The sequence below is a fragment of the Ictalurus furcatus genome, chromosome 7 (genome assembly GCF_023375685.1).
Source record: "Ictalurus furcatus strain D&B chromosome 7, Billie_1.0, whole genome shotgun sequence".
In the NCBI taxonomy this organism is placed as follows: domain Eukaryota; kingdom Metazoa; phylum Chordata; class Actinopteri; order Siluriformes; family Ictaluridae; genus Ictalurus; species Ictalurus furcatus.
In genome coordinates this window covers 24,426-43,856 of record NC_071261.1, presented here as the reverse complement: position 1 = coordinate 43,856, position 19,431 = coordinate 24,426, and the positions used below count along the sequence as shown (strand labels likewise).

The window sequence follows — 19,431 nt, the reverse complement described above, 5'->3', positions numbered from 1 at the left end:
TCATACAGTCGGGCCTTATGCAAAACCAGCTCCCCGTCGGGGAATCGAACCCCGGTCCCTCTTAAGCCTTGTCTCATGCTCCATCGCGGTTACAGCTGGTAAAGAAGGTTGGCACATTGAAACGATCAAAACATAAACCATCAGAACATAAATGAACCAAGGAAATGCAATTAAGTCTTGACTCATGCTCCCTTCCTCTGATGGCCAGGAGAAAATGGCACTGGACTTGGAATGCACTGGGGTCTCCCCTAAGCAAGTCCAAGCCTCGGAGTCCCTCTTAAGCCTTGTCACATGCTCCATCGCGGTTACGGCTGGTAAAGAAGGTTTGCACATTGAAACGATCAAAACATAAACCATCAGAACATAAATGAACCAAGGAAATGCAATTAAGTCTTGACTCATGCTCCCTTCCTCTGATGGCCAGGAGAAAATGGCACTGGACTTGGAATGCACTGGGGTCTCCCCTACGCAAGTCCAAGCCTGCTCGAGGCATGTCAACGGACTGTGTCAACCAACTCGCGTGCACTGTCTCGCCGACTGCATGGAGAAAAGGGCACTGGACTTGAACTACACTGGGGTTTCACCTGTGCAACTTGAAGCCTGTTATGAAACTGTGTCGTAATGCAGCGAGAACTCTATTCAGATGAGCAGGAAAGCACCTTGGCATTCACCAAACAGGCTTGTGCAAAACAAATTTTCTATCCTAGGAAAATGCTTTGACTTAAAGTAAATCGTCCGAAAGCGTTCGTGTAAACTAGTGAAGGATCTAATTACTTGACTGAAGTAAATGTACTGAAGAGGGCGTCCACGTGCGGAAACCTGAGAACATAAACGAGACTGCAAAGTTGTTGTCGGAGAAGGGTCTAACACGGACAAACACGGACAAACACGTCCGACGGCTCCAGTAGAATAGCCTAGTGTTTCCTTAAATCACTGTATGGCGTCGGACTCTAAATCCAACGGGGTTTCCTTGCGCAGGTATGAACCCTGCTTGCAGCTTTGTCAGCTGTAGGTGACAAGTCACTGGTGCTCAGTCTCCCGCTGTTTGTTTAAAGCAAGTGGCACATACAGAGTGTTTAATTGGCAAAACTTTGAATCCACTTGCAAGGCCTGCTTTCTTCAACCACATAAAGCGGGAGAGCTGTCTATTAGCGGAGTGATTTAATCTGGTGCGGTAAGAGCAGAAAAATCTGAAAAAACGTAGAGCACATGCGTCGCGTGGAAACTATGGCTCACCGCAGACAGAATCGCACTCGGCTGAGCAAACAAGGGCCGTGGCTTTCATACAGTCGGGCCTTATGCAAAACCAGCTCCCCGTCGGGGAATCGAACCCCGGTCTTCCGCGTGACAGGCGGAGATACTGTCCACTATACTAACGAGGAGAGAATGCCTGTGTGTGAGAAGACCCTTGACACCTTGGCATGTTGAGCCCATGAGCGACCAAAAAGGTATACGAGCCTCGGAGTCCCTCTTAAGCCTTGTCTCATGCTCCATCGCGGTTACAGCTGGTAAAGAAGGTTGGCACATTGAAACGATCAAAACATAAACCATCAGAACATAAATGAACCAAGGAAATGCAATTAAGTCTTGACTCATGCTCCCTTCCTCTGATGGCCAGGAGAAAATGGCACTGGACTTGGAATGCACTGGGGTCTCCCCTAAGCAAGTCCAAGCCTCGGAGTCCCTCTTAAGCCTTGTCACATGCTCCATCGCGGTTACGGCTGGTAAAGAAGGTTTGCACATTGAAACGATCAAAACATAAACCATCAGAACATAAATGAACCAAGGAAATGCAATTAAGTCTTGACTCATGCTCCCTTCCTCTGATGGCCAGGAGAAAATGGCACTGGACTTGGAATGCACTGGGGTCTCCCCTACGCAAGTCCAAGCCTGCTCGAGGCATGTCAACGGACTGTGTCAACCAACTCGCGTGCACTGTCTCGCCGACTGCATGGAGAAAAGGGCACTGGACTTGAACTACACTGGGGTTTCACCTGTGCAACTTGAAGCCTGTTATGAAACTGTGTCGTAATGCAGAGAGAACTCTATTCAGATGAGCAGGAAAGCACCTTGGCATTCACCAAACAGGCTTGTGCAAAACAAATTTTCTATCCTAGGAAAATGCTTTGACTTAAAGTAAGTCGTCCGAATGCGTTCGTGTAAACTAGTGAAGGCTCTAATTACTTGACTGAAGTAAATGTACTGAAGAGGGCGTCCACGTGCGGAAACCTGAGAACATAAACGAGACTGCAAAGTTGTTGTCGAAGAAGGGTCTAACACCGACAAACACCGACAAACACGTCCGTCGGCTCCAGTAGAATAGCCTAGTGTTTCCTTAAATGACTTTTAGGCGTCGGACTCTAAATCCAACGGGGTTTCCTTGCGCAGGTATGAACCCTGCTTGCAGCTTTGTCAGCTGTAGGTGACAAGTCACTGGTGCTCAGTGTCCCGCTGTTTGTTTAAAGCAAGTGGCACATACAGAGTGTTTAATTGGCAAAACTTTGAATCCACTTGCAAGGCCTGCTTTCTTCAACCACATAAAGCGGGAGAGCTGTCTATTAGCGGAGTGATTTAATCTGGTGCGGTAAGAGCAGAAAAATCTGAAAAAACGTAGAGCACATGCGTCGCATGGAAACTATGGCTCACCGCAGACAGAATCGCACTCGGCTGAGCAAACAAGGGCCGTGGCGTTCATACAGTCGGGCCTTATGCAAAACCAGCTCCCCGTCGGGGAATCGAACCCCGGTCCCTCTTAAGCCTTGTCTCATGCTCCATCGCGGTTACAGCTGGTAAAGAAGGTTGGCACATTGAAACGATCAAAACATAAACCATCAGAACATAAATGAACCAAGGAAATGCAATTAAGTCTTGACTCATGCTCCCTTCCTCTGATGGCCAGGAGAAAATGGCACTGGACTTGGAATGCACTGGGGTCTCCCCTAAGCAAGTCCAAGCCTCGGAGTCCCTCTTAAGCCTTGTCACATGCTCCATCGCGGTTACGGCTGGTAAAGAAGGTTTGCACATTGAAACGATCAAAACATAAACCATCAGAACATAAATGAACCAAGGAAATGCAATTAAGTCTTGACTCATGCTCCCTTCCTCTGATGGCCAGGAGAAAATGGCACTGGACTTGGAATGCACTGGGGTCTCCCCTACGCAAGTCCAAGCCTGCTCGAGGCATGTCAACGGACTGTGTCAACCAACTCGCGTGCACTGTCTCGCCGACTGCATGGAGAAAAGGGCACTGGACTTGAACTACACTGGGGTTTCACCTGTGCAACTTGAAGCCTGTTATGAAACTGTGTCGTAATGCAGAGAGAACTCTATTCAGATGAGCAGGAAAGCACCTTGGCATTCACCAAACAGGCTTGTGCAAAACAAATTTTCTATCCTAGGAAAATGCTTTGACTTAAAGTAAGTCGTCCGAATGCGTTCGTGTAAACTAGTGAAGGCTCTAATTACTTGACTGAAGTAAATGTACTGAAGAGGGCGTCCACGTGCGGAAACCTGAGAACATAAACGAGACTGCAAAGTTGTTGTCGAAGAAGGGTCTAACACCGACAAACACCGACAAACACGTCCGTCGGCTCCAGTAGAATAGCCTAGTGTTTCCTTAAATGACTTTTAGGCGTCGGACTCTAAATCCAACGGGGTTTCCTTGCGCAGGTATGAACCCTGCTTGCAGCTTTGTCAGCTGTAGGTGACAAGTCACTGGTGCTCAGTGTCCCGCTGTTTGTTTAAAGCAAGTGGCACATACAGAGTGTTTAATTGGCAAAACTTTGAATCCACTTGCAAGGCCTGCTTTCTTCAACCACATAAAGCGGGAGAGCTGTCTATTAGCGGAGTGATTTAATCTGGTGCGGTAAGAGCAGAAAAATCTGAAAAAACGTAGAGCACATGCGTCGCATGGAAACTATGGCTCACCGCAGACAGAATCGCACTCGGCTGAGCAAACAAGGGCCGTGGCGTTCATACAGTCGGGCCTTATGCAAAACCAGCTCCCCGTCGGGGAATCGAACCCCGGTCCCTCTTAAGCCTTGTCTCATGCTCCATCGCGGTTACAGCTGGTAAAGAAGGTTGGCACATTGAAACGATCAAAACATAAACCATCAGAACATAAATGAACCAAGGAAATGCAATTAAGTCTTGACTCATGCTCCCTTCCTCTGATGGCCAGGAGAAAATGGCACTGGACTTGGAATGCACTGGGGTCTCCCCTAAGCAAGTCCAAGCCTCGGAGTCCCTCTTAAGCCTTGTCACATGCTCCATCGCGGTTACGGCTGGTAAAGAAGGTTTGCACATTGAAACGATCAAAACATAAACCATCAGAACATAAATGAACCAAGGAAATGCAATTAAGTCTTGACTCATGCTCCCTTCCTCTGATGGCCAGGAGAAAATGGCACTGGACTTGGAATGCACTGGGGTCTCCCCTACGCAAGTCCAAGCCTGCTCGAGGCATGTCAACGGACTGTGTCAACCAACTCGCGTGCACTGTCTCGCCGACTGCATGGAGAAAAGGGCACTGGACTTGAACTACACTGGGGTTTCACCTGTGCAACTTGAAGCCTGTTATGAAACTGTGTCGTAATGCAGAGAGAACTCTATTCAGATGAGCAGGAAAGCACCTTGGCATTCACCAAACAGGCTTGTGCAAAACAAATTTTCTATCCTAGGAAAATGCTTTGACTTAAAGTAAGTCGTCCGAATGCGTTCGTGTAAACTAGTGAAGGCTCTAATTACTTGACTGAAGTAAATGTACTGAAGAGGGCGTCCACGTGCGGAAACCTGAGAACATAAACGAGACTGCAAAGTTGTTGTCGAAGAAGGGTCTAACACCGACAAACACCGACAAACACGTCCGTCGGCTCCAGTAGAATAGCCTAGTGTTTCCTTAAATGACTTTTAGGCGTCGGACTCTAAATCCAACGGGGTTTCCTTGCGCAGGTATGAACCCTGCTTGCAGCTTTGTCAGCTGTAGGTGACAAGTCACTGGTGCTCAGTGTCCCGCTGTTTGTTTAAAGCAAGTGGCACATACAGAGTGTTTAATTGGCAAAACTTTGAATCCACTTGCAAGGCCTGCTTTCTTCAACCACATAAAGCGGGAGAGCTGTCTATTAGCGGAGTGATTTAATCTGGTGCGGTAAGAGCAGAAAAATCTGAAAAAACGTAGAGCACATGCGTCGCATGGAAACTATGGCTCACCGCAGACAGAATCGCACTCGGCTGAGCAAACAAGGGCCGTGGCGTTCATACAGTCGGGCCTTATGCAAAACCAGCTCCCCGTCGGGGAATCGAACCCCGGTCCCTCTTAAGCCTTGTCTCATGCTCCATCGCGGTTACAGCTGGTAAAGAAGGTTGGCACATTGAAACGATCAAAACATAAACCATCAGAACATAAATGAACCAAGGAAATGCAATTAAGTCTTGACTCATGCTCCCTTCCTCTGATGGCCAGGAGAAAATGGCACTGGACTTGGAATGCACTGGGGTCTCCCCTAAGCAAGTCCAAGCCTCGGAGTCCCTCTTAAGCCTTGTCACATGCTCCATCGCGGTTACGGCTGGTAAAGAAGGTTTGCACATTGAAACGATCAAAACATAAACCATCAGAACATAAATGAACCAAGGAAATGCAATTAAGTCTTGACTCATGCTCCCTTCCTCTGATGGCTAGGAGAAAATGGCACTGGACTTGGAATGCACTGGGGTCTCCCCTACGCAAGTCCAAGCCTGCTCGAGGCATGTCAACGGACTGTGTCAACCAACTCGCGTGCACTGTCTCGCCGACTGCATGGAGAAAAGGGCACTGGACTTGAACTACACTGGGGTTTCACCTGTGCAACTTGAAGCCTGTTATGAAACTGTGTCGTAATGCAGAGAACTCTATTCAGATGAGCAGGAAAGCACCTTGGCATTCACCAAACAGGCTTGTGCAAAACAAATTTTCTATCCTAGGAAAATGCTTTGACTTAAAGTAAGTCGTCCGAATGCGTTCGTGTAAACTAGTGAAGGCTCTAATTACTTGACTGAAGTAAATGTACTGAAGAGGGCGTCCACGTGCGGAAACCTGAGAACATAAACGAGACTGCAAAGTTGTTGTCGGAGAAGGGTCTAACACCGACAAACACCGACAAACACGTCCGTCGGCTCCAGTAGAATAGCCTAGTGTTTCCTTAAATGACTTTTAGGCGTCGGACTCTAAATCCAACGGGGTTTCCTTGCGCAGGTATGAACCCTGCTTGCAGCTTTGTCAGCTGTAGGTGACAAGTCACTGGTGCTCAGTGTCCCGCTGTTTGTTTAAAGCAAGTGGCACATACAGAGTGTTTAATTGGCAAAACTTTGAATCCACTTGCAAGGCCTGCTTTCTTCAACCACATAAAGCGGGAGAGCTGTCTATTAGCGGAGTGATTTAATCTGGTGCGGTAAGAGCAGAAAAATCTGAAAAAACGTAGAGCACATGCGTCGCATGGAAACTATGGCTCACCGCAGACAGAATCGCACTCGGCTGAGCAAACAAGGGCCGTGGCGTTCATACAGTCGGGCCTTATGCAAAACCAGCTCCCCGTCGGGGAATCGAACCCCGGTCTTCCGCGTGACAGGCGGAGATACTGTCCACTATACTAACGAGGACAGAATGCCTGTGTGTGAGAAGACCCTTGACAATTTGGCATGTTGAGCCCATGAGCGACCAAAAAGGTATACGAGCCTCGGAGTCCCTCTTAAGCCTTGTCTCATGCTCCATCGCGGTTACAGCTGGTAAAGAAGGTTGGCACATTGAAACGATCAAAACATAAACCATCAGAACATAAATGAACCAAGGAAATGCAATTAAGTCTTGACTCATGCTCCCTTCCTCTGATGGCCAGGAGAAAATGGCACTGGACTTGGAATGCACTGGGGTCTCCCCTAAGCAAGTCCAAGCCTCGGAGTCCCTCTTAAGCCTTGTCACATGCTCCATCGCGGTTACGGCTGGTAAAGAAGGTTTGCACATTGAAACGATCAAAACATAAACCATCAGAACATAAATGAACCAAGGAAATGCAATTAAGTCTTGACTCATGCTCCCTTCCTCTGATGGCCAAGAGAAAATGGCACTGGACTTGGAATGCACTGGGGTCTCCCCTACGCAAGTCCAAGCCTGCTCGAGGCATGTCAACGGACTGTGTCAACCAACTCGCGTGCACTGTCTCGCCGACTGCATGGAGAAAAGGGCACTGGACTTGAACTACACTGGGGTTTCACCTGTGCAACTTGAAGCCTGTTATGAAACTGTGTCGTAATGCAGAGAGAACTCTATTCAGATGAGCAGGAAAGCACCTTGGCATTCACCAAACAGGCTTGTGCAAAACAAATTTTCTATCCTAGGAAAATGCTTTGACTTAAAGTAAGTCGTCCGAATGCGTTCGTGTAAACTAGTGAAGGCTCTAATTACTTGACTGAAGTAAATGTACTGAAGAGGGCGTCCACGTGCGGAAACCTGAGAACATAAACGAGACTGCAAAGTTGTTGTCGGAGAAGGGTCTAACACCGACAAACACCGACAAACACGTCCGTCGGCTCCAGTAGAATAGCCTAGTGTTTCCTTAAATGACTTTTAGGCGTCGGACTCTAAATCCAACGGGGTTTCCTTGCGCAGGTATGAACCCTGCTTGCAGCTTTGTCAGCTGTAGGTGACAAGTCACTGGTGCTCAGTGTCCCGCTGTTTGTTTAAAGCAAGTGGCACATACAGAGTGTTTAATTGGCAAAACTTTGAATCCACTTGCAAGGCCTGCTTTCTTCAACCACATAAAGCGGGTGAGCTGTCTATTAGCGGAGTGATTTAATCTGGTGCGGTAAGAGCAGAAAAATCTGAAAAATCGTAGAGCACATGCGTCGCATGGAAACTATGGCTCACCGCAGACAGAATCGCACTCGGCTGAGCAAACAAGGGCCGTGGCGTTCATACAGTCGGGCCTTATGCAAAACCAGCTCCCCGTCGGGGAATCGAACCCCGGTCCCTCTTAAGCCTTGTCTCATGCTCCATCGCGGTTACAGCTGGTAAAGAAGGTTGGCACATTGAAACGATCAAAACATAAACCATCAGAACATAAATGAACCAAGGAAATGCAATTAAGTCTTGACTCATGCTCCCTTCCTCTGATGGCCAGGAGAAAATGGCACTGGACTTGGAATGCACTGGGGTCTCCCCTAAGCAAGTCCAAGCCTCGGAGTCCCTCTTAAGCCTTGTCACATGCTCCATCGCGGTTACGGCTGGTAAAGAAGGTTTGCACATTGAAACGATCAAAACATAAACCATCAGAACATAAATGAACCAAGGAAATGCAATTAAGTCTTGACTCATGCTCCCTTCCTCTGATGGCCAGGAGAAAATGGCACTGGACTTGGAATGCACTGGGGTCTCCCCTACGCAAGTCCAAGCCTGCTCGAGGCATGTCAACGGACTGTGTCAACCAACTCGCGTGCACTGTCTCGCCGACTGCATGGAGAAAAGGGCACTGGACTTGAACTACACTGGGGTTTCACCTGTGCAACTTGAAGCCTGTTATGAAACTGTGTCGTAATGCAGCGAGAACTCTATTCAGATGAGCAGGAAAGCACCTTGGCATTCACCAAACAGGCTTGTGCAAAACAAATTTTCTATCCTAGGAAAATGCTTTGACTTAAAGTAAATCGTCCGAAAGCGTTCGTGTAAACTAGTGAAGGATCTAATTACTTGACTGAAGTAAATGTACTGAAGAGGGCGTCCACGTGCGGAAACCTGAGAACATAAACGAGACTGCAAAGTTGTTGTCGGAGAAGGGTCTAACACGGACAAACACGGACAAACACGTCCGTCGGCTCCAGTAGAATAGCCTAGTGTTTCCTTAAATCACTGTATGGCGTCGGACTCTAAATCCAACGGGGTTTCCTTGCGCAGGTATGAACCCTGCTTGCAGCTTTGTCAGCTGTAGGTGACAAGTCACTGGTGCTCAGTCTCCCGCTGTTTGTTTAAAGCAAGTGGCACATACAGAGTGTTTAATTGGCAAAACTTTGAATCCACTTGCAAGGCCTGCTTTCTTCAACCACATAAAGCGGGAGAGCTGTCTATTAGCGGAGTGATTTAATCTGGTGCGGTAAGAGCAGAAAAATCTGAAAAAACGTAGAGCACATGCGTCGCGTGGAAACTATGGCTCACCGCAGACAGAATCGCACTCGGCTGAGCAAACAAGGGCCGTGGCTTTCATACAGTCGGGCCTTATGCAAAACCAGCTCCCCGTCGGGGAATCGAACCCCGGTCTTCCGCGTGACAGGCGGAGATACTGTCCACTATACTAACGAGGACAGAATGCCTGTGTGTGAGAAGACCCTTGACACCTTGGCATGTTGAGCCCATGAGCGACCAAAAAGGTATACGAGCCTCGGAGTCCCTCTTAAGCCTTGTCTCATGCTCCATCGCAGTTACAGCTGGTAAAGAAGGTTGGCACATTGAAACGATCAAAACATAAACCATCAGAACATAAATGAACCAAGGAAATGCAATTAAGTCTTGACTCATGCTCCCTTCCTCTGATGGCCAGGAGAAAATGGCACTGGACTTGGAATGCACTGGGGTCTCCCCTACGCAAGTCCAAGCCTGCTCGAGGCATGTCAACGGACTGTGTCAACCAACTCGCGTGCACTGTCTCGCCGACTGCATGGAGAAAAGGGCACTGGACTTGAACTACACTGGGGTTTCACCTGTGCAACTTGAAGCCTGTTATGAAACTGTGTCGTAATGCAGAGAGAACTCTATTCAGATGAGCAGGAAAGCACCTTGGCATTCACCAAACAGGCTTGTGCAAAACAAATTTTCTATCCTAGGAAAATGCTTTGACTTAAAGTAAGTCGTCCGAAAGCGTTCGTGTAAACTAGTGAAGGCTCTAATTACTTGACTGAAGTAAATGTACTGAAGAGGGCGTCCACGTGCGGAAACCTGAGAACATAAACGAGACTGCAAAGTTGTTGTCGGAGAAGGGTCTAACACCGACAAACACCGACAAACACGTCCGTCGGCTCCAGTAGAATAGCCTAGTGTTTCCTTAAATGACTTTTAGGCGTCGGACTCTAAATCCAACGGGGTTTCCTTGCGCAGGTATGAACCCTGCTTGCAGCTTTGTCAGCTGTAGGTGACAAGTCACTGGTGCTCAGTGTCCCGCTGTTTGTTTAAAGCAAGTGGCACATACAGAGTGTTTAATTGGCAAAACTTTGAATCCACTTGCAAGGCCTGCTTTCTTCAACCACATAAAGCGGGAGAGCTGTCTATTAGCGGAGTGATTTAATCTGGTGCGGTAAGAGCAGAAAAATCTGAAAAAACGTAGAGCACATGCGCCGCATGGAAACTATGGCTCACCGCAGACAGAATCGCACTCGGCTGAGCAAACAAGGGCCGTGGCTTTCATACAGTCGGGCCTTATGCAAAACCAGCTCCCCGTCGGGGAATCGAACCCCGGTCTTCCGCGTGACAGGCGGAGATACTGTCCACTATACTAACGAGGAGAGAATGCCTGTGTGTGAGAAGACCCTTGACACCTTGGCATGTTGAGCCCATGAGCGACCAAAAAGGTATACGAGCCTCGGAGTCCCTCTTAAGCCTTGTCTCGTGCTCCATCGCGGTTACGGCTGGTAAAGAAGGTTGGCACATTGAAACGATCAAAACATAAACCATCAGAACATAAATGAACCAAGGAAATGCAATTAAGTCTTGACTCATGCTCCCTTCCTCTGATGGCCAGGAGAAAATGGCACTGGACTTGGAATGCACTGGGGTCTCCCCTAAGCAAGTCCAAGCCTCGGAGTCCCTCTTAAGCCTTGTCACATGCTCCATCGCGGTTACGGCTGGTAAAGAAGGTTTGCACATTGAAACGATCAAAACATAAACCATCAGAACATAAATGAACCAAGGAAATGCAATTAAGTCTTGACTCATGCTCCCTTCCTCTGATGGCCAGGAGAAAATGGCACTGGACTTGGAATGCACTGGGGTCTCCCCTACGCAAGTCCAAGCCTGCTCGAGGCATGTCAACGGACTGTGTCAACCAACTCGCGTGCACTGTCTCGCCGACTGCATGGAGAAAAGGGCACTGGACTTGAACTACACTGGGGTTTCACCTGTGCAACTTGAAGCCTGTTATGAAACTGTGTCGTAATGCAGCGAGAACTCTATTCAGATGAGCAGGAAAGCACCTTGGCATTCACCAAACAGGCTTGTGCAAAACAAATTTTCTATCCTAGGAAAATGCTTTGACTTAAAGTAAATCGTCCGAAAGCGTTCGTGTAAACTAGTGAAGGATCTAATTACTTGACTGAAGTAAATGTACTGAAGAGGGCGTCCACGTGCGGAAACCTGAGAACATAAACGAGACTGCAAAGTTGTTGTCGGAGAAGGGTCTAACACGGACAAACACCGACAAACACGTCCGTCGGCTCCAGTAGAATAGCCTAGTGTTTCCTTAAATCACTGTATGGCGTCGGACTCTAAATCCAACGGGGTTTCCTTGCGCAGGTATGAACCCTGCTTGCAGCTTTGTCAGCTGTAGGTGACAAGTCACTGGTGCTCAGTGTCCCGCTGTTTGTTTAAAGCAAGTGGCACATACAGAGTGTTTAATTGGCAAAACTTTGAATCCACTTGCAAGGCCTGCTTTCTTCAACCACATAAAGCGGGAGAGCTGTCTATTAGCGGAGTGATTTAATCTGGTGCGGTAAGAGCAGAAAAATCTGAAAAAACGTAGAGCACATGCGTCGCATGGAAACTATGGCTCACCGCAGACAGAATCGCACTCGGCTGAGCAAACAAGGGCCGTGGCTTTCATACAGTCGGGCCTTATGCAAAACCAGCTCCCCGTCGGGGAATCGAACCCCGGTCCCTCTTAAGCCTTGTCTCATGCTCCATCGCGGTTACAGCTGGTAAAGAAGGTTGGCACATTGAAACGATCAAAACATAAACCATCAGAACATAAATGAACCAAGGAAATGCAATTAAGTCTTGACTCATGCTCCCTTCCTCTGATGGCCAGGAGAAAATGGCACTGGACTTGGAATGCACTGGGGTCTCCCCTAAGCAAGTCCAAGCCTCGGAGTCCCTCTTAAGCCTTGTCACATGCTCCATCGCGGTTACGGCTGGTAAAGAAGGTTTGCACATTGAAACGATCAAAACATAAACCATCAGAACATAAATGAACCAAGGAAATGCAATTAAGTCTTGACTCATGCTCCCTTCCTCTGATGGCCAGGAGAAAATGGCACTGGACTTGGAATGCACTGGGGTCTCCCCTACGCAAGTCCAAGCCTGCTCGAGGCATGTCAACGGACTGTGTCAACCAACTCGCGTGCACTGTCTCGCCGACTGCATGGAGAAAAGGGCACTGGACTTGAACTACACTGGGGTTTCACCTGTGCAACTTGAAGCCTGTTATGAAACTGTGTCGTAATGCAGCGAGAACTCTATTCAGATGAGCAGGAAAGCACCTTGGCATTCACCAAACAGGCTTGTGCAAAACAAATTTTCTATCCTAGGAAAATGCTTTGACTTAAAGTAAATCGTCCGAAAGCGTTCGTGTAAACTAGTGAAGGATCTAATTACTTGACTGAAGTAAATGTACTGAAGAGGGCGTCCACGTGCGGAAACCTGAGAACATAAACGAGACTGCAAAGTTGTTGTCGGAGAAGGGTCTAACACGGACAAACACGGACAAACACGTCCGTCGGCTCCAGTAGAATAGCCTAGTGTTTCCTTAAATCACTGTATGGCGTCGGACTCTAAATCCAACGGGGTTTCCTTGCGCAGGTATGAACCCTGCTTGCAGCTTTGTCAGCTGTAGGTGACAAGTCACTGGTGCTCAGTGTCCCGCTGTTTGTTTAAAGCAAGTGGCACATACAGAGTGTTTAATTGGCAAAACTTTGAATCCACTTGCAAGGCCTGCTTTCTTCAACCACATAAAGCGGGAGAGCTGTCTATTAGCGGAGTGATTTAATCTGGTGCGGTAAGAGCAGAAAAATCTGAAAAAACGTAGAGCACATGCGTCGCGTGGAAACTATGGCTCACCGCAGACAGAATCGCACTCGGCTGAGCAAACAAGGGCCGTGGCTTTCATACAGTCGGGCCTTATGCAAGAGCAGCTCCCCGTCGGGGAATCGAACCCCGGTCTTCCGCGTGACAGGCGGAGATACTGTCCACTATACTAACGAGGAGAGAATGCCTGTGTGTGAGAAGACCCTTGACACCTTGGCATGTTGAGCCCATGAGCGACCAAAAAGGTATACGAGCCTCGGAGTCCCTCTTAAGCCTTGTCTCATGCTCCATCGCGGTTACGGCTGGTAAAGAAGGTTGGCACATTGAAACGATCAAAACATAAACCATCAGAACATAAATGAACCAAGGAAATGCAATTAAGTCTTGACTCATGCTCCCTTCCTCTGATGGCCAGGAGAAAATGGCACTGGACTTGGAATGCACTGGGGTCTCCCCTACGCAAGTCCAAGCCTGCTCGAGGCATGTCAACGGACTGTGTCAACCAACTCGCGTGCACTGTCTCGCCGACTGCATGGAGAAAAGGGCACTGGACTTGAACTACACTGGGGTTTCACCTGTGCAACTTGAAGCCTGTTATGAAACTGTGTCGTAATGCAGAGAGAACTCTATTCAGATGAGCAGGAAAGCACCTTGGCATTCACCAAACAGGCTTGTGCAAAACAAATTTTCTATCCTAGGAAAATGCTTTGACTTAAAGTAAGTCGTCCGAAAGCGTTCGTGTAAACTAGTGAAGGCTCTAATTACTTGACTGAAGTAAATGTACTGAAGAGGGCGTCCACGTGCGGAAACCTGAGAACATAAACGAGACTGCAAAGTTGTTGTCGAAGAAGGGTCTAACACCGACAAACACCGACAAACACGTCCGTCGGCTCCAGTAGAATAGCCTAGTGTTTCCTTAAATGACTTTTAGGCGTCGGACTCTAAATCCAACGGGGTTTCCTTGCGCAGGTATGAACCCTGCTTGCAGCTTTGTCAGCTGTAGGTGACAAGTCACTGGTGCTCAGTGTCCCGCTGTTTGTTTAAAGCAAGTGGCACATACAGAGTGTTTAATTGGCAAAACTTTGAATCCACTTGCAAGGCCTGCTTTCTTCAACCACATAAAGCGGGAGAGCTGTCTATTAGCGGAGTGATTTAATCTGGTGCGGTAAGAGCAGAAAAATCTGAAAAAACGTAGAGCACATGCGTCGCATGGAAACTATGGCTCACCGCAGACAGAATCGCACTCGGCTGAGCAAACAAGGGCCGTGGCGTTCATACAGTCGGGCCTTATGCAAAACCAGCTCCCCGTCGGGGAATCGAACCCCGGTCCCTCTTAAGCCTTGTCTCATGCTCCATCGCGGTTACAGCTGGTAAAGAAGGTTGGCACATTGAAACGATCAAAACATAAACCATCAGAACATAAATGAACCAAGGAAATGCAATTAAGTCTTGACTCATGCTCCCTTCCTCTGATGGCCAGGAGAAAATGGCACTGGACTTGGAATGCACTGGGGTCTCCCCTAAGCAAGTCCAAGCCTCGGAGTCCCTCTTAAGCCTTGTCACATGCTCCATCGCGGTTACGGCTGGTAAAGAAGGTTTGCACATTGAAACGATCAAAACATAAACCATCAGAACATAAATGAACCAAGGAAATGCAATTAAGTCTTGACTCATGCTCCCTTCCTCTGATGGCCAGGAGAAAATGGCACTGGACTTGGAATGCACTGGGGTCTCCCCTACGCAAGTCCAAGCCTGCTCGAGGCATGTCAACGGACTGTGTCAACCAACTCGCGTGCACTGTCTCGCCGACTGCATGGAGAAAAGGGCACTGGACTTGAACTACACTGGGGTTTCACCTGTGCAACTTGAAGCCTGTTATGAAACTGTGTCGTAATGCAGCGAGAACTCTATTCAGATGAGCAGGAAAGCACCTTGGCATTCACCAAACAGGCTTGTGCAAAACAAATTTTCTATCCTAGGAAAATGCTTTGACTTAAAGTAAATCGTCCGAAAGCGTTCGTGTAAACTAGTGAAGGATCTAATTACTTGACTGAAGTAAATGTACTGAAGAGGGCGTCCACGTGCGGAAACCTGAGAACATAAACGAGACTGCAAAGTTGTTGTCGGAGAAGGGTCTAACACGGACAAACACGGACAAACACGTCCGTCGGCTCCAGTAGAATAGCCTAGTGTTTCCTTAAATCACTGTATGGCGTCGGACTCTAAATCCAACGGGGTTTCCTTGCGCAGGTATGAACCCTGCTTGCAGCTTTGTCAGCTGTAGGTGACAAGTCACTGGTGCTCAGTGTCCCGCTGTTTGTTTAAAGCAAGTGGCACATACAGAGTGTTTAATTGGCAAAACTTTGAATCCACTTGCAAGGCCTGCTTTCTTCAACCACATAAAGCGGGAGAGCTGTCTATTAGCGGAGTGATTTAATCTGGTGCGGTAAGAGCAGAAAAATCTGAAAAAACGTAGAGCACATGCGTCGCATGGAAACTATGGCTCACCGCAGACAGAATCGCACTCGGCTGAGCAAACAAGGGCCGTGGCGTTCATACAGTCGGGCCTTATGCAAGAGCAGCTCCCCGTCGGGGAATCGAACCCCGGTCCCTCTTAAGCCTTGTCTCATGCTCCATCGCGGTTACAGCTGGTAAAGAAGGTTGGCACATTGAAACGATCAAAACATAAACCATCAGAACATAAATGAACCAAGGAAATGCAATTAAGTCTTGACTCATGCTCCCTTCCTCTGATGGCCAGGAGAAAATGGCACTGGACTTGGAATGCACTGGGGTCTCCCCTAAGCAAGTCCAAGCCTCGGAGTCCCTCTTAAGCCTTGTCACATGCTCCATCGCGGTTACGGCTGGTAAAGAAGGTTTGCACATTGAAACGATCAAAACATAAACCATCAGAACATAAATGAACCAAGGAAATGCAATTAAGTCTTGACTCATGCTCCCTTCCTCTGATGGCCAGGAGAAAATGGCACTGGACTTGGAATGCACTGGGGTCTCCCCTACGCAAGTCCAAGCCTGCTCGAGGCATGTCAACGGACTGTGTCAACCAACTCGCGTGCACTGTCTCGCCGACTGCATGGAGAAAAGGGCACTGGACTTGAACTACACTGGGGTTTCACCTGTGCAACTTGAAGCCTGTTATGAAACTGTGTCGTAATGCAGCGAGAACTCTATTCAGATGAGCAGGAAAGCACCTTGGCATTCACCAAACAGGCTTGTGCAAAACAAATTTTCTATCCTAGGAAAATGCTTTGACTTAAAGTAAATCGTCCGAAAGCGTTCGTGTAAACTAGTGAAGGATCTAATTACTTGACTGAAGTAAATGTACTGAAGAGGGCGTCCACGTGCGGAAACCTGAGAACATAAACGAGACTGCAAAGTTGTTGTCGGAGAAGGGTCTAACACGGACAAACACGGACAAACACGTCCGTCGGCTCCAGTAGAATAGCCTAGTGTTTCCTTAAATCACTGTATGGCGTCGGACTCTAAATCCAACGGGGTTTCCTTGCGCAGGTATGAACCCTGCTTGCAGCTTTGTCAGCTGTAGGTGACAAGTCACTGGTGCTCAGTGTCCCGCTGTTTGTTTAAAGCAAGTGGCACATACAGAGTGTTTAATTGGCAAAACTTTGAATCCACTTGCAAGGCCTGCTTTCTTCAACCACATAAAGCGGGAGAGCTGTCTATTAGCGGAGTGATTTAATCTGGTGCGGTAAGAGCAGAAAAATCTGAAAAAACGTAGAGCACATGCGTCGCGTGGAAACTATGGCTCACCGCAGACAGAATCGCACTCGGCTGAGCAAACAAGGGCCGTGGCTTTCATACAGTCGGGCCTTATGCAAGAGCAGCTCCCCGTCGGGGAATCGAACCCCGGTCTTCCGCGTGACAGGCGGAGATACTGTCCACTATACTAACGAGGAGAGAATGCCTGTGTGTGAGAAGACCCTTGACACCTTGGCATGTTGAGCCCATGAGCGACCAAAAAGGTATACGAGCCTCGGAGTCCCTCTTAAGCCTTGTCTCATGCTCCATCGCGGTTACGGCTGGTAAAGAAGGTTGGCACATTGAAACGATCAAAACATAAACCATCAGAACATAAATGAACCAAGGAAATGCAATTAAGTCTTGACTCATGCTCCCTTCCTCTGATGGCCAGGAGAAAATGGCACTGGACTTGGAATGCACTGGGGTCTCCCCTAAGCAAGTCCAAGCCTCGGAGTCCCTCTTAAGCCTTGTCACATGCTCCATCGCGGTTACGGCTGGTAAAGAAGGTTTGCACATTGAAACGATCAAAACATAAACCATCAGAACATAAATGAACCAAGGAAATGCAATTAAGTCTTGACTCATGCTCCCTTCCTCTGATGGCCAGGAGAAAATGGCACTGGACTTGGAATGCACTGGGGTCTCCCCTACGCAAGTCCAAGCCTGCTCGAGGCATGTCAACGGACTGTGTCAACCAACTCGCGTGCACTGTCTCGCCGACTGCATGGAGAAAAGGGCACTGGACTTGAACTACACTGGGGTTTCACCTGTGCAACTTGAAGCCTGTTATGAAACTGTGTCGTAATGCAGAGAGAACTCTATTCAGATGAGCAGGAAAGCACCTTGGCATTCACCAAACAGGCTTGTGCAAAACAAATTTTCTATCCTAGGAAAATGCTTTGACTTAAAGTAAGTCGTCCGAATGCGTTCGTGTAAACTAGTGAAAGCTCTAATTACTTGACTGAAGTAAATGTACTGAAGAGGGCGTCCACGTGCGGAAACCTGAGAACATAAACGAGACTGCAAAGTTGTTGTCGGAGAAGGGTCTAACACCGACAAACACCGACAAACACGTCCGTCGGCTCCAGTAGAATAGCCTAGTGTTTCCTTAAATGACTTTTAGGCGTCGGACTCTAAATCCAACGGGGTTTCCTTGCGCAGGTATGAACCCTGCTTGCAGCTTTGTCAGCTGTAGGTGACAAGTCACTGGTGCTCAGTGTCCCGCTGTTTGTTTAAAGCAAGTGGCACATACAGAGTGTTTAATTGGCAAAACTTTGAATCCACTTGCAAGGCCTGCTTTCTTCAACCACATAAAGCGGGAGAGCTGTCTATTAGCGGAGTGATTTAATCTGGTGCGGTAAGAGCAGAAAAATCTGAAAAAACGTAGAGCACATGCGTCGCGTGGAAACTATGGCTCACCGCAGACAGAATCGCACTCGGCTGAGCAAACAAGGGCCGTGGCTTTCATACAGTCGGGCCTTATGCAAGAGCAGCTCCCCGTCGGGGAATCGAACCCCGGTCTTCCGCGTGACAGGCGGAGATACTGTCCACTATACTAACGAGGAGAGAATGCCTGTGTGTGAGAAGACCCTTGACACCTTGGCATGTTGAGCCCATGAGCGACCAAAAAGGTATACGAGCCTCGGAGTCCCTCTTAAGCCTTGTCTCGTGCTCCATCGCGGTTACGGCTGGTAAAGAAGGTTGGCACATTGAAACGATCAAAACATAAACCATCAGAACATAAATGAACCAAGGAAATGCAATTAAGTCTTGACTCATGCTCCCTTCCTCTGATGGCCAGGAGAAAATGGCACTGGACTTGGAATGCACTGGGGTCTCCCCTAAGCAAGTCCAAGCCTCGGAGTCCCTCTTAAGCCTTGTCACATGCTCCATCGCGGTTACGGCTGGTAAAGAAGGTTTGCACATTGAAACGATCAAAACATAAACCATCAGAACATAAATGAACCAAGGAAATGCAATTAAGTCTTGACTCATGCTCCCTTCCTCTGATGGCCAGGAGAAAATGGCACTGGACTTGGAATGCACTGGGGTCTCCCCTACGCAAGTCCAAGCCTGCTCGAGGCATGTCAACGGACTGTGTCAACCAACTCGCGTGCACTGTCTCGCCGACTGCATGGAGAAAAGGGCACTGGACTTGAACTACACTGGGGTTTCACCTGTGCAACTTGAAGCCTGTTATGAAACTGTGTCGTAATGCAGAGAGAACTCTATTCAGATGAGCAGGAAAGCACCTTGGCATTCACCAAACAGGCTTGTGCAAAACAAATTTTCTATCCTAGGAAAATGCTTTGACTTAAAGTAAGTCGTCCGAATGCGTTCGTGTAAACTAGTGAAAGCTCTAATTACTTGACTGAAGTAAATGTACTGAAGAGGGCGTCCACGTGCGGAAACCTGAGAACATAAACGAGACTGCAAAGTTGTTGTCGAAGAAGGGTCTAACACCGACAAACACCGACAAACACGTCCGTCGGCTCCAGTAGAATAGCCTAGTGTTTCCTTAAATGACTTTTAGGCGTCGGACTCTAAATCCAACGGGGTTTCCTTGCGCAGGTATGAACCCTGCTTGCAGCTTTGTCAGCTGTAGGTGACAAGTCACTGGT

The 19,431-nt window shown here is 48.2% G+C and overlaps 7 non-coding genes across 7 annotated transcripts; all 7 read right to left on the bottom strand.

The window, feature by feature from the left end:
• Nucleotides 1–1,310: 1,310 nt before the first annotated feature.
• On the bottom strand, nt 1,311–1,382 carry trnad-guc (transfer RNA aspartic acid (anticodon GUC)). Its single transcript has one exon. It is a non-coding gene; the product is annotated as a tRNA-Asp (tRNA).
• A 5,179-nt stretch (nt 1,383–6,561) lies between these two features.
• Nucleotides 6,562–6,633, bottom strand: trnad-guc (transfer RNA aspartic acid (anticodon GUC)). Its single transcript has one exon. It is a non-coding gene; the product is annotated as a tRNA-Asp (tRNA).
• A 2,619-nt stretch (nt 6,634–9,252) lies between these two features.
• trnad-guc (transfer RNA aspartic acid (anticodon GUC)) lies at nt 9,253–9,324 on the bottom strand. Its single transcript has one exon. It is a non-coding gene; the product is annotated as a tRNA-Asp (tRNA).
• Nucleotides 9,325–10,446: 1,122 nt separating this feature from the next.
• Nucleotides 10,447–10,518, bottom strand: trnad-guc (transfer RNA aspartic acid (anticodon GUC)). Its single transcript has one exon. It is a non-coding gene; the product is annotated as a tRNA-Asp (tRNA).
• A 2,619-nt stretch (nt 10,519–13,137) lies between these two features.
• trnad-guc (transfer RNA aspartic acid (anticodon GUC)) lies at nt 13,138–13,209 on the bottom strand. The gene has a single exon. It is a non-coding gene; the product is annotated as a tRNA-Asp (tRNA).
• Nucleotides 13,210–16,893: 3,684 nt separating this feature from the next.
• Nucleotides 16,894–16,965, bottom strand: trnad-guc (transfer RNA aspartic acid (anticodon GUC)). The gene has a single exon. It is a non-coding gene; the product is annotated as a tRNA-Asp (tRNA).
• A 1,338-nt stretch (nt 16,966–18,303) lies between these two features.
• trnad-guc (transfer RNA aspartic acid (anticodon GUC)) lies at nt 18,304–18,375 on the bottom strand. Its single transcript has one exon. It is a non-coding gene; the product is annotated as a tRNA-Asp (tRNA).
• Between the last annotated feature and the right edge of the window lie 1,056 nt (nt 18,376–19,431).